This window comes from Olea europaea, chromosome 11 (assembly GCF_002742605.1).
Source record: "Olea europaea var. sylvestris chromosome 11, O_europaea_v1, whole genome shotgun sequence".
NCBI lineage: Eukaryota > Viridiplantae > Streptophyta > Magnoliopsida > Lamiales > Oleaceae > Olea > Olea europaea.
The window spans coordinates 11,055,259-11,069,838 of NC_036247.1; the positions used below are offsets into that span (position 1 = coordinate 11,055,259).

General features: G+C 40.6%; 1 pseudogene; it reads left to right on the top strand.

Moving 5' to 3' along the window:
* Positions 1 to 7,285: 7,285 nt before the first annotated feature.
* On the top strand, positions 7,286 to 14,179 carry LOC111404456 (annotated as a pseudogene).
* Positions 14,180 to 14,580: the final 401 nt, after the last annotated feature.

Here is a 14,580-nt window from a genome sequence, read left to right on the forward strand (position 1 = left end):
CTCAGCTTATAAGCGTCATTCTTGTTGTCGAGCAGCGCCTAGTCTTTCAGATATGCTATGATTGGTTGCATCCAGGTCGGAGTTCCAGCGACCCACATGACATTAGGGGCCTCGGTAGAAGGCAGGAGGAGGTGCTCGATAGGCACTACAGTGAGTAACTCCGAGTCTTTGCTACTAGCTAGCTTCGAGGGTGCATCCGCATGAGCGTTTTCGATGCGGAGAATCTGGGTTAACTCGAACTTCTCAAAGGATGGGATGAGGTTCATCACCATTTTCAGATAAGAGGCCGTCGTTTTGTCTTTGGCTGAGAAGTTACCATTGACTTGGTTAACAACCAGCTGGGAGTCACTATTGACAATTAGCTTCTTTACTTGCATTTCCTTGGCCAGTCTGAGGCCTGCAAGGAGTGCTTCATACTCTGCAACATTGTTGGTGGCTTTGAATCCGAACCTCACGGTCGAGGTGAGTTTGTGACCCTCGGGGCTGATGAGGACAACCCCGGCACCAGAGCTGACCTTCCCAGCTGAGCCATCGACGAAGAGGCTCCACGTGGGGGGTTCGACGGATTCCATGATTTCATCCACCTCGGGTAGGTTGGCGAATTCAACAACAAAGTCGGCTACAGCTTGTCCTTTGATGGCTGCCCTGGCTTTGAACATAAGGTCAAATTCACTTAGTTCTACTGCCCATTTCAACAACCTTCCTGAAGCATCGGGCTTTTGGAGAACTTGCCTTAAGGGAAAATTTGTAAGTACATGGATGGTATGAACTTGGAAGTAGGGTCTCAACTTCCTAGAGGCCATGATTAAGGCCAAAGCAAGTTTCTTCATGTCGGGGTATCTGGTCTCCGGAGATAGGAACGCTTTGCTCGTATAGTAGACGGGAAGTTGGGTGGACCCTTCTTCTTGAATCAGTAGCGAACTGATGGCATCATTGGAGACGGTAAGATATAGTTGCAAGATGTCACCGGACTTTGGCTTGGAGAGGAGGGGGGCCTGCCCCAAATGCCTTTTCAGTCCTTGGAAGGCTTCTTCACATTCCTCAATCCATTGGAATTTCTTCCCAGCCTTGAGCACTTTGAAAAATGGGAGACACTTGTCAGTTGCTTTAGAGACGAAGCGACTAAGTGCTGCCACTCATCCAGTTAAACTTTGCACCTCCTTTGGCTTTCGAGGGGACCTCATCTGGCACAGAGCCTCAATCTTCTCGAGATTTGCTTCAATTCCTCGCTGGTTGACCATGTACCCCAAGAACTTGGCGAAAGCCACCCCAAAGGCACATTTCAAGGGGTTGAGCCTCATCCTGTACCTTCTCAGGATTTGGAAGGTGTTGTTGAGGTGCGCTACGTGGTTTTCTGCTTCTAAGCTCTTCACCAGCATGTCATCCACATAGACCTCCATTGTCTTGCCAATGAGGTCGGTAAACATTTTGTTCACGAGTCTTTGGTAGGTTGCTCCGGCATTTTTCAACCATAAGGCATCATTCTATAGCAATAGAGGCCTCGATCCGTGATGAAAGAGGTGTGCTCTTCATCGACCGGGTGCATGGGGATCTGGTTGTAGCCAGAATATGCATCCATGAAGCTCAACAACTCATGCCCAGCCGTGGAGTCCACCAATTGGTCAATCCTTGGAAGCGGAAAGCTGTCTTTTGGGCAAGCTCTATTAAGGTTGGTAAAGTCGATGCATACCCTCCATTTGCCATTGTCTTTCTTAACCAAGATCGGGTTGGAGACCCACCTCGAATAGGTGGCCTCCCTGATGAAGCCATTTTGGATGAGCTTCTGAACCTCTTCCTTTAGGGCCTCAGGGCCTCATACCTCTCAGGGTTGAGGGCTCTCCTTTTTTTGTCTATACGGGGCAACATTAGGATCAATTTTCAAATGGTAGCAGCTGATCTTGGGGTCTATGCCCACCATGTCCTCATGCCTCCAAGCAAAGACGTCAAGGTTCTTGCCTAGGAAGTCCTTAATCTTTTCTCTTAAAATATTGGATAGGCCTCTGCCTACTTTCAATACCTTGGACGGATCTCATGGGCCGGCTGAGAAGCTTTTAAGTTCCTCTACAGGGGATGCTTGAGGCTCATGTTCCATTATGCGGGGGTCGATCTCATCAATGATCAGCACCTCCTGATTAAGCGGTGCGTCAATCATATCAACATCTTCCTGGTCAGTGGGAGCGTCACCTGGGACATCCGCCATGACCACATCAGCTATGATCACGTGGACGTCCCGGGGCTCTACCTTCTTAATAGAGCTTAGATAGCACTCTCTCCAACCTCTCTGGTCGCCTCTCACCGTTGCCACCCCATTTTCTGTTGGGAATTTTGATGCATAGGTGGTGGATGGAGGTGACTGGCCCAATTTCTTTAGGGCCGATCTGCCCAAGACTCCGTGGTAAGCCGACCTGCTGTCAACTACGAGGAATTCCATGAAGTTCATCGTAGTTTGAGGAGATTCTCCCATCTCCACTGCTAGTGTTATCTTTCCTCTCGGAGTGATGCTATCTCCGGTAAATCCATACAATGGAGTGGTGGTGGGCGTCAACTGATGGTCCAATATCATTTTGTCAAAGGCGGACCCGAATAGGATGTTGACGGAGCTGCCGTTGTCGACTAGCATTCGTTTGATCCCATTTCGGGTTATGACAGCCCTCACCACCAGCGCATCGCAGTGGGGGTAATGAACTCCCTCGGCGTCTTCCTGGGTGAAGACAATTGGTGGTACTTGGTTTCTTCGAGAGCCACTGTCCACGATGTAACTCGTCATGGGGGTGCTTAGCCTCCCTAGCATAATTTCTTTTGGCGTTCCGTGTTTCACCGCCAACATAAGGGCCTCCAAATATGGTATCTATCTCGTGGATAGGGGCCTCATCTTGAGCTTGCCTATTTCTTTGGTGTCTACGCCCTTCCTTGGGCCTCCCTGTTTCTTGCTCTCTTCGCCTTGGGGATACATCCCTTTGACGAAGAGCGGCCGCCTCATGTCCATGTCGGTTGTCTTGCCTGGGCGGTGGCCTGTTCGCCTGGGGCGAGTTATGTCTTTCTCTGGCGGGTTCTTGTCGGGAGTGGTGTGCATAGTCTCTGCAATTCACGGTGTCGTGCCCGTAGGACCTTTGGTGCAAACAGTATCCAGGGAGGTTTGGATTGGACCTATTTCTAGGTGCAAAACCTTGGCCTCGGCCTCTTCCTCTACAGGGTCCCTGTTGGGCTCCCATCTGATGTGGGTCAGCAGTTGGGTTGACATCCTCATATGCCAAGGTTGGAATCACGTTCAGAGTTGTGGTGGCCAGGGCTTGGCCGGAGTTCTCATTTTCGGCTCGGTTCATCTGGTAGTCCATGAGGTGGGAGGTCGGTCCCCTACCTCGCTGTCTTTGAGGAGGTGGGAGGCCTCTGCTTGCCGTGTTCCTATGCTCAATCAATTCTTCATTAATTATCTCCCTTCTCATCATCTCTAGTAGGGCGTCATAGGTGGTGGGGTCTTGATTCTGCACATCCCTCCAGAATAGGGTGTTCATGTTCAAGCCTCCTCTCAATGCAGATAGTGCTTCTCTGTCGGTGACTTGTACGCAGTAGGTCATCTCGTCGGTGAAGCGGGATAGGAAGCTTTTCAGGGACTCGCCATGTGCCTGTCTCATGTCTTGGAGACGCTGGATGGGGGCCTCTCCTTCCTTGCTCACTGCGAACCTCTTCAAGAAGGTAGTTTTGAACTCGGGCCAGCTTCGAATGCTCCCAGGTGGTAGCCTACTATACCAGATTTCAGCCACTCCACTGAGGGTTAAATGGAATGCTCTGCACTTTACGACTGGGGTGGCGCCCCTCAGGCTCATGTGAGTTTTGTAAGCGTTGAGGTGCTTTTCTGGGTCACCTCTCCCATCATACTTTGGTATTTTTGGCATGACATAGTGGCTCGGGACCTGGGCATTTCTTAGTTCTCTTGAGAATGGCAGGTTCTCATCATCATCGTCCAAGTCACTGGACCTCTGCTGTTCATCAGAATCGTAGTCTTCGACCTTGTACCTCGGTTGTTGGTGAGAGGGTCCGGGCCGGTTCCTAGCCTCTTCCTCCCTCCTTTGCGGCCTACTTCTAGGTGGGACAGCGCGGGGGGGCATTTTCATGCCTTCTCTCCGGCTACTGGGGCATCGGAGGTGGAGGCTGTGGCCTTATCCGAGGCTGCTGAGTCTGCTGTGGATTGGGCCTCGGTTCGGCGGGGCTGATTCTGTCAAAAACACTTCCTGCTCTCCTATGTCTTGGGTCTTGCTCATATGGGGGTGGAAAGTTATCATGGCTCATTTGGACCTCGGTGGGTTGGCCAGATGCATAGTTGGAGAAAATGTCGACTCCCACTTCCCTCTCGAATGGGCTTTCACCTCGGCCATAGTCTGGCGAGGCAGCCCTATGACTCTGGACCTCGTCCTCTTGCTGATAGTGCCCGTGGGGGGCATATGGAGGAATGGGGAAGCCTCTCTGGCCTTGCATTTGGGCCATGAGCTCCCTTATGGCCAAGTTTTGGTTGGCTATATCCCTCATGTTGGCTGCCATGGTAGCCATTTCTCTTGATAGTCGTGCTGTCGCACGCATCCCACCTCTCCTCTGGTGGTGGTGGAGCTTCGTTCGAGCTGCTGGGGCAGCAGGCTGGGGAGGCACATTCGTGCTTTCTCTTACCCTCCTTGGGGGAGTATCTTCGTTAGAACTCATTTTTCTTTTATCAAACTTAGATTTCTCTAAGTGATAAGGGTTCCTCCTGTTCTTTTTCTAGAACAAATCCTTTTTCAAGGTGGGTTGCCCAAATATTTTTTCAGTAAGCTTCTACCACAAGGTTGCTCGTGGTTATGGTATAGTTTCCCACAGACGGCGCCAATCTGTTGACCCCAAGAAGTGTGCCAACAGATGCCGGTTCCACCCGCGCTTGCGTGGGCGAATGTCCAACACGCTAAGACACATGGACGGTCTAAAACGAGCAGTTTAAATGGGCGTGGGAGTAGCCCAACGACGCGGGACGGTGATGTTCGGAATCCGGCGGGTTATTCGTAATCCGATTGTACAATAATTACCAACCGGTGCTCGTAAATGTATATGTAAAAGTGTATAAACTCGATTTGTGTATCGCAAGTAACTGAGAGAGAGTTGAGTAAATGTAGTCCTTGGTATTGATTCTTGCATTAGCTTTTGACATTACACAATGGGAGTATTTATAGTGATATATATGAAATGGGAGCTCTTGGATGAAGTGGCACGTGGCCTCATCTCTTTAGTTCAAACGTCTGTTCTTAGGTATGGGACTTGACTTGCTAGCTTACGGCGCATTTATTGCTTGCGCAGGTCCTTTATACTAGTGACAAAACTTGACCTTTATGCTTGTGACAAACGTTCCATCAGTCATTCGAATAAGATCTCTGAGCAGGCGATTTCTTGAGAGAAGTGACAGTGGAGGAAGCTCCTTGTGGTTAAGAGGCTCGTGCATCAGTTTCGGGGCTTCGATCATTTGACAAATACTTCCACCTGAGGACCTCAGCTAAATTCAACAGGTTCCATACTTTGGGTCATGGGGCTCGGTAGTTGAACTTCGGTAGGGTACGTCGGATCGTGGAGCCTCGGTGGATGGACCTCAGCTCGAAGCAGTTCGGATGTAGCCCACCTCGGCAGGAACGCCACGTGGATCAGGATGAGTGGGCCATTGGCCCAGGTGGGTAGGACAGGTGCGACAATACGCAACACATGTCACTAGATTTCTCTTTGATTTTCCATCTCCAAGCGAGAAAATCTATCCATATTTTCTTGATAATGTGGACAAATTATTTCTAAAATCTTCCACCATTAGTCTATTATACTCATTCCACCTTCCAAAAACAAAAGAAAAAGTCATCTTGATGAAGATTTGGTTTGTGCTATGCACAGATTAAACGAAAGTTCACGATTATTATATTATTTATGTTAGTTATTAAAATTTTTTAATTAATTCACAAGGGTTAGAAAAAGGCTATTAGTCACTAACTTTTTAATTATCCAACTTTTCTATTTTTTCAAAGTTCACCGCTAACTCTGTCAGCATCCATACGTCTGCTGAAATAAAGAAAATAATAAAATGACATAAAAAATTGGAACGGCGTTTGATTGTATAATATTGCTCTTCCTTTCGTCGCTTTGATTGTCTTTCCATCTTTAATTAGCTTCGCCATTTTTGTATATGTCCAGTTTCCGCCTAATAACTGAAATAAAATCTTTCGCCATTTTTATATTATCAGTTTCTCCTAATAAATGAAATAAATCTTCATAGCACCACATCATCAGTATCTTCGATTCTCTCTATTTCTGAACTAAAATTCCATTTCCTCAATTAGTTGAAAATTGCACTATTCTTCTTCGACTTATTGTTTTCTACTAGCAACTTTCTGTCCATATCCGTGTTAAAATATATCAATTTAGACACGTCCAAAAATTCAAAGTGAAAAATATTTTTATAGTAGTTACGTGAGATTTAAGTGACATTTTGACGCTTTACGTGATTGATGATTGATAAATTAACTATTATGACAAAAATCGAGCACATGCTTGCTCATTTCAAAGGTTGGAGATGGACTTGCTCGTTGAGCACTAAGTTACACATCAATATTGTCGCAATTTTTTATTAAAATCTTACGACAAGCTAATTTCTTTAGCACTTCCAGTCTAATTTTGGCTAGTTTCGTTTGCTGCACCTTTCCGTGAATGTACTGGAGTCTTATCTTCTTTGTGCCACTGATTCTTTATTAGTGTGCCCCGTTTGGCCCCCATTTTCTAGAAATGAAAATGGACGAAATAATATTTTTTTTTAAAAAATGAGTGATTGAAAAAGAATGAAAAGTTTTCGATTTATATGTAATATTATTTTATAGAAGATTGAGTGGTTGAAAATAGGAAAGAGAAAAATGAAATGTAATGTAATAAAATTAAATGGGGACCAAACGTAGTAAAGACGATCACATTTCCTTCTCATCTTTGCATTCTATTATAAATAAGCTCATCGACCGTTTGATTTTATTTCAACTACCTAACCTCAAAAATTAAGAGAGAATAAGAAGCTTTCGGATTTGAGAATCGATGGAGTCTTTCATTAGTAACAGAAAATATTTAGATAGTGGTTGGTTTGCATTTTCATTTAAAACGATTTTTAGTTTTCTTCGAAAACGGCTCGTTTTCCACGTTTTGAGCGTTTTCGACATTTATAACTGAAAACGCTGAAAACGATAAAAAGCCGTTTTACGTTTTCAGTTATAAATTTTAACTCATTTTCGAAAATCGAAAACGAAAAATGGGTCGAAAACGGCAAACCAACCACAGCCTTAATGTTCTTATGTTCCCATGGTTGGCTCATGGACACATATCCCCATACTTAGAATTAGCCAAAAGATTAGCAAAAAGAAACTCCATTATTCACTTATGTTCCACCCCAACAAATTTGAGTTCCATTAAGCACAAAATTGGTGAAAATTTTGCACTTTCCATTCAAATAGTTGAACTTCATCTCCCAAAATTGCCTAATCTTTCCCCTTGTTACCACACCACTAATGGTCTCCCACCCCATCTCATGCCAACCCTCAAAAAGGCATTAGAAATGGCTGCCCCCAATTTCGGCAATATTTTGTGCACCATAAAACCCGACTTGCTCATCTATGATTTTCTTCAACCATGGGCATCGTTGGCTACTTCAGTGCATAATATACCAGTAGTCGAGTTCATGACAAGTAGTTTGAGTATGACTGCCTACATGTTCCACTTTTGTAAGAGACCAAGTGTCGAATTCCCCTTTTCTACAATGTTTTATCGTGATTATGAGATTGGTCATCGCGAAAGATTGCTAAAGACTGTTGCCAATGAGCAAGTAAAAAAAGGCGCATTTCAAGGCATCGATAGGTCATCTAGGATTGTATTGGTAAAGGGTTTTAGGGAGATTGAGGGAAAATATGGTGACTATTTGTCGAGTTTACTTGGGAAGAAAGTTGTGCCTATTGGTCCATTGGGTCAAGATCCTACACATGACGTATATGACAGTTTAGACATCATGGAATGGCTAGACAAAAAGGATAAGAATTCTATTGTTTTTTTGTTTTTTTTAGACTGAATATTTTCTTATAAAACCGGATCTGTTGGAACTTGCTTATGGGTTAGAACTTAGCACTGTGAATTGTTGGAGAAAATTGACCGGATTGGAGTAGATATCACAAAATATGAACCGAAAATGTCAATAACAAGATAATCATGAACTTGTATCAATGAATGACTTGAACACGATATTGTCGTCCTCAAATGATATTTGCCCCTTTTCCTATAAATTTGAGATGTTTTGAGGGTTGTTGGTAAATTGTTTGCAGGATTATAACAAGCGCTGCAAGAATTTAAACATCAAAGTATAAGTGCAAATCCTAGAAAACTTGAAAAACACAAAGAATAAATATGAATATGACTTTTAAAGATTTTGATCTTTGATACTGGAAGTAATATGGAACCTTGGTGTTTTTGTAATGTGTTTGCCTTCAACGTGGATCCAATATATATAGGCATACACTACATTCACGAAATGGTACCAAACTTTAAGCCAAAAGTCACTAATTTTGAATTTACAACGGGAAAAAACGGTCTCCAACAGTCAAATAATTGCACCATGCAACAGCATGGTACAAACCCATGCGGTTGCATGGTTTGCCCATGCTGAGAGCATTTGGTCTTGACATAAGGCCATGTGATTGCATGGACCATTATTTATTTATTTATTGTTATTGTTGATTTTGAACAATATTATCACAGCAATCCCCTACTTTTTCAAAATTAACAAGTCTCATATTAATAATATATGATACTCATGCATAAGGATTATATATCTTTCGATTTGAATCTAACCATAGTGTAATTCAAACAAAATATAGTCGAAATCAAAGGTAGGTGTAGCTTTGAACCAATTATTCCATATGACAGTACCAGTAAGAACACACACACGAGTACCACGTGTTCTCAAGTTTCTCATAACTCGTTTAGCTCTTTTATGGCCTTTCGCTTATCCTTTTCAACGATCTTTCTAGAAAGAAACTTCAACTCTCTATTAAGGTGATATCACCTTGAAGATTCTTTAGGTGAAGTTCTTCCAATACATTTGTTACCTTTAGAGGTACTTGTGTTTTAGCACTAAATTTCATTAAGAGCTTAAAACTCATCCCTCATTTCAGTAACAACTAGCATTAATTTAATTAGGATAGGATTATTACAGATTTAATAATGCTGCAACTATTCACATATCGAATGACTTGTTGTTACCTTTTGAACCCGTAAATTACCTTTTGAGTAATGACAGGTAGGGTTGCTATTATTGGTGAACTTTTTTAGTCAAGAAGTTTCAACCACATCCTACTCAAAGTAGATGCTACTAAATCTCTGTTTAGAAGTTTAGTCAAAGGATTTGCCAAATTCTCAATTGACCTTACATAATTTAGGAAAATTATTCCATCATTGATTAACTTCCTTATATAGTCATGTCTAAGACTCATATGTCTAGACTTTCCGTTTGTATACCTCGTTGTATGCTTTTGCTAATGTGGCTTGACTATTACACATGATAGGTATTGACGAAATATTCTTCGATCCTAAAGGTATCTCATAAAAGAGATCCTTAAACTACTCAACCTCTTTTCCGATATCCGATAGGGCTACAAATTCAGATTCCATGGTCGAGTGTGTTATGCATGTTTGTTTCTTTGATTTCCAATAAACTCCTCCTAGAGTGAACACCCAACCCGAGGTGAATTTACTTTCACCCTTACTAGATATCCAACTAATATCGGTAAATCCTTCCAATATTGTCGGGAATTTAGTATATTGCAGGCCTAAGTTCTTGATTTTCTTTAAGTATCCAAGAACTCTCCCAATGGCCCTCCAATGATTTTTGCTTGGATTGTTAGTAAATTTACTAAGTTTACTAATAGTATATGCTATATCCGGTCTTGTGCACTGAACTGCATACATAAGACTTCCAATAGCACTAGCATATTCCAATTGAGCAATCGCCATTCCATCATTCTTTATAAGTTTTGAATTTGGATTAATTGGGGTACTAAATTCTTTTATGTTCAAGTGTTTGAACTTGTTTATCACATTCTCAATATAATGTGATGGACTTAGGTGATAACCCCCACTAGTCTTTGTGACTTTGATACCTAAAATGGTATCCACTTGACCAAGATCCTTCATCTTGAATGTGGAAGATAGAAACCTCTTTGTTTCTTCTATGTCGTCCATGTGATTACTCATAATTAACATGTCGTCAACATTTAAACATATAAATGTCACATAATCATGATACACTTTAGAATATAAAAATGTCGTCTTGACATCCTCATCGAGATCCCCATTTAAAAATGTCGTCTTGACATCCATTTGATGAACATGCAAGTCATGTATTAAAGCCCATGCGAATAATATCCTAATCGATGTTATTCTAGCTACCGATACATAAGTGTCAAAATAGTCGATTCCTTTCTTTTGTCGATAACCTTTAGCTGCTAATCTAGCCTTGAAAGTATTTAGAGAGCTATCAACATTATATTTCCTCCTAAATACTCATTTACATCCAATAGATTTGGATCTCGGTGGTAGATTGACAAGTTCCCAAGTTTTATTAGATATTATCAAATCCATTTCATCTTTAATTGTATCTTTCCAAAAAATGCTATCACAAGAAGCCATAGCTTCTTTATAGGTTTTAGGGTCGATTTCCACTTGTAGAACAAAAGGAATTGTTCTTACAACATTCAACTCATTTCCTTCTACTAAGTAAAAGAAGGTTGAGAATCAATTTCATCCAATCCCAAAGACTTCTCAACTCGAGTTCCTTGCTTCATCATGGTTTACTAGACTCATCAATATCTTTAGAAGATATTTCATCACGTGTTCCACTTGAGCTAGGAATGTTTTCAATATTTTCCTTTAATTCATTATCCGATGATAACAACTCTTTAAAGAACTCTACATCACTTGATTTGATAATCACATTGGTATCCAAGTTTAGCAATTTATAAGATCTGCTATTATTAGCATATCCAACAAAAGAACATTTAATGCCTCTTGGACCCAATTTGGTCCTATTAAGATTTGTATTCTTGCAATAAGCAAGACACCCCCATACTTTGAAGTATCTAATGTTCAGTTTTCCTCCTTTCCACAATTCATAAGGAAAAACATTTGTATGTTTAGAAGGAATCCTATTAAGTATCCTACATGTACTTAATAAATTTTCACCCCATAAATTAAACGGCAACTTAGTATATATAAGCATGACATTAATCATTTCTACTAAGATTCTATTATTCCTTTCAGTCAAACCATTTTGTTCGGGTGTCCTAGGTACAGAGCATTGGTGAACTATACCATATTGTTCACAATATAAATTAAATTCACTAGAAAAATATTTACCACCTTTATCACTTTTTAAGATCTTTATTTTCTTATTTAAGTGATTTTCAACTTCATTTTTATAAGTCTTAAACAAATCAAAGGCCTCATATTTATGTTTCATCAAATAAACATAAGTATATCTTGAACAATCATCAATAAATGTTATGAAATATCTATTTGCACCTCTTGTTAGCATGTCATTCAATTCACATATATCGGAATGAATTAATTCTAATGTACTAGAAGTCCTCATCATGCTTTGGTAGGACTTTTTAACCATTTTTGCTTCTACTTATGTTTTACATTTAATGGCATCGTTTTCATAATATGAAATTAAGTCACAATTTCTCATGCGTTTCATGGTACTTTTACCTATGTGACTTAATCTAGCATGCCATAAAGAAAATAAATCAATCATGTAAGCAAAATCAACTTTATTTATTTCATTGTCAATAGTACAAAGTTTGAGCATTCCTTCACATGAATAGCCATTTCTAACAAATTTTTCGTTAAATGATAATACAAGTTTACTGGACTTAAAGACACTTTTAATGCCCGATTTTCCCAAAAGATTTCCACTCACTAAGTTCCAATTCATATCCGGAACATGTAGTACATTTATAAGAGTAACATTTTTCCCAGAAGTGAAGATGATTCACTTCCTTTTCCAATTACTTTGGACCGCACCTCTTTACCTATTTGGATTCCTTGGTCTCCATCCACGTCATTGTATGTTTTGAACAAAGATTTGTCATATGATACATGCATCGTGGCGCAAGTATCATACCACCAGTCGGGAATCTTTCCCTTAATTGCATTTATCGCTCATGGTGGCCACAATCTTGTCTTGTTGGATGAAATTCACTTTACCCTCGGAGTTGTTGTGTTTCCAGTGTCTACAATCTTTTGCGTAGTATCTAGATTTTTCAAAAACAAAACATCCTCCTTTGGTCTTCTTCTTGAACTTATTAAGGTTCCTCGAATGCTTCCTTTTGTTGGATTTTGTTGGCGGTTCAAAATTTTCTACAGCATTTACTTTGGAAGTGCCCTCATGTGAATTGCTTTTATCACTTATTCTCGACTCTTCCTCAATCTGAAGATGTTTTTGCAGTTGTTACAAAGAATAATGTTCGAAATTATGTATTATCTTCTTCCGGTATCCTTTTCAAGTTCCGGGAAGTTTGGCAATTATAGCCCCCACTTGAAAGGTCTCCGGTATTTCAATTTTCACCACCTTCAACTTATTGACAATTACTTGCATTTCATGTATTTGGGAAAGAAGGTGAATATTCTCTAAAAATTTAAAATCGAAGTACTTAGAAATTAAAAATTTCTTTGTATCTTCTTCTTCTGCTTTATACTTATTTTCGAGGGCATCCCAAATTTCCTTTGTTAAAGTTGTGTTTGTATATAGGTCGTACAAACGATCCGATAATGCTTTGAGAATGTGGCCACGGCATATCAACTCATCTTCTTGGCGCTTTTGTCTTTCATTCCTCACCGCTTCAGTTTCTCCATTTGTTGGTCCCGGTAGTGGCGCCAATTTCGAATCTAGGATGTAGAAGATCTTTAGTGCAGTGAGAAAAAACTTCAATTTGTCTTTCCATCGAGTGTAATTAGTTCCATCGAATCGATCTAATTGCACCAAATCTTGATTTATGAGTTTGATTGTCGTCAACGTTGTCTCACTTTCCACTGCAGAAATATCGTTTGAGATTGTTGGAGAAAATTCACCGAATTGGAGTAGAGATCACAAAATATGAACCGGAAACGCCAATAACAAGATAATCACCAACTTATATCAATGAATGGCTTGAACACGATATTGTTGTCCTCAAATGATACTTGCCTCTTCTCCTATGAATTTGAGATACTTCGAAGGTTGTTGGCAAATGATTTGTAGGATTATAACAAGCCTTGCAAGAATTTAAACACCAAAGCACAAGTGCAAATCCCAGAAAACTTAAAAAACACAAAGAATGAATATGAATATAGCTTTTAAAGACTTTGATATTTGATTTTGGAAGTAATATAGAACCTTGATATTTTTGTAATGTGTTTGCCTTCAGCATGGATCCAGTATAAATAGGCATACACCACATTCACGAAATGGTACCAAACTTTAAGCTAAAAGTCACTAATTTTGAATTTACAACGGTAGAAAATGGCCTCCAACAGCCAAATAATTGCACCATGCAACTGCATGGTACAAACTCATGCGGTAGCATGGTTTGCCCATGCCGAGACCAATTGGTCTCGGCATAAGGTCGCATGGCCCTTTTTTTTTATTGTTATTGTTGTTGTTGATTTTGAACAACATTATCACAGTATGAATTTCATATGGGTTGTGAGGTTTCCCAAGGGAGAAAAAATAAAACTTGAAGAGGTTTTGCCATTAGGATTTTTCGAAAGCGTGGGGGAGAGGGGACTAGTGGTGGGGGGATGGGCACCACAAGCTAAAATATTGAGTCACGAAGGAATTTGTGGTTTTGTCAGCCATTGTGGATAAAGTTCTGTGATGAAAAGTATGAAATTTGGGAATCCAATAATTGTTATGCCAATGCACCTTGATCAGCCACTCAATGCTAGGCTGGTGGAAGACATTGGCGTCGGAGTCGAGGTAGTGCGCAACTAGTTCGGAGTTCTGCAGAAGGATGTAGTTGCAGTAGTGATTCGGCATGTGGTGGTTGACAATGACGGAGAATGCATCCGGCAAAAGGCTAGAGAGATGAGTGAGAAGATAAAAAACAAAGGGGATGAATAGATTGATGAAGTTGTGCTAGAGTTTGTGCAACTTCGTGCCAACAAGAAAAGGAATGGATTCCATTGAACTGCTTATGATTTGCTTTTCAGATTCTGATTTTTTTTCCCTCCGCGCAATTTGTGGACATTGCAATTAAGGTAGGTTAAGATAACACTGCATAATTTATGAATTGCAGTTGTGTAAGCTCTAACTTCAGTTTGGATTTCAATAGTACATCTGGTTAATTATCCATTATAAGAGTTGTTTAAATTTCAAAATTTATGCATTGTTTAGTACCATGTTGTTGGAGAAATTAATGTAGTAATACCAAATCAACAAGACAAATGGATTTTGAGTTTTTGTGCTACTAAAATATTTATTTCTTTGATAAGTGGACGTTGCCCTAATCTCCTTTTTAAGAA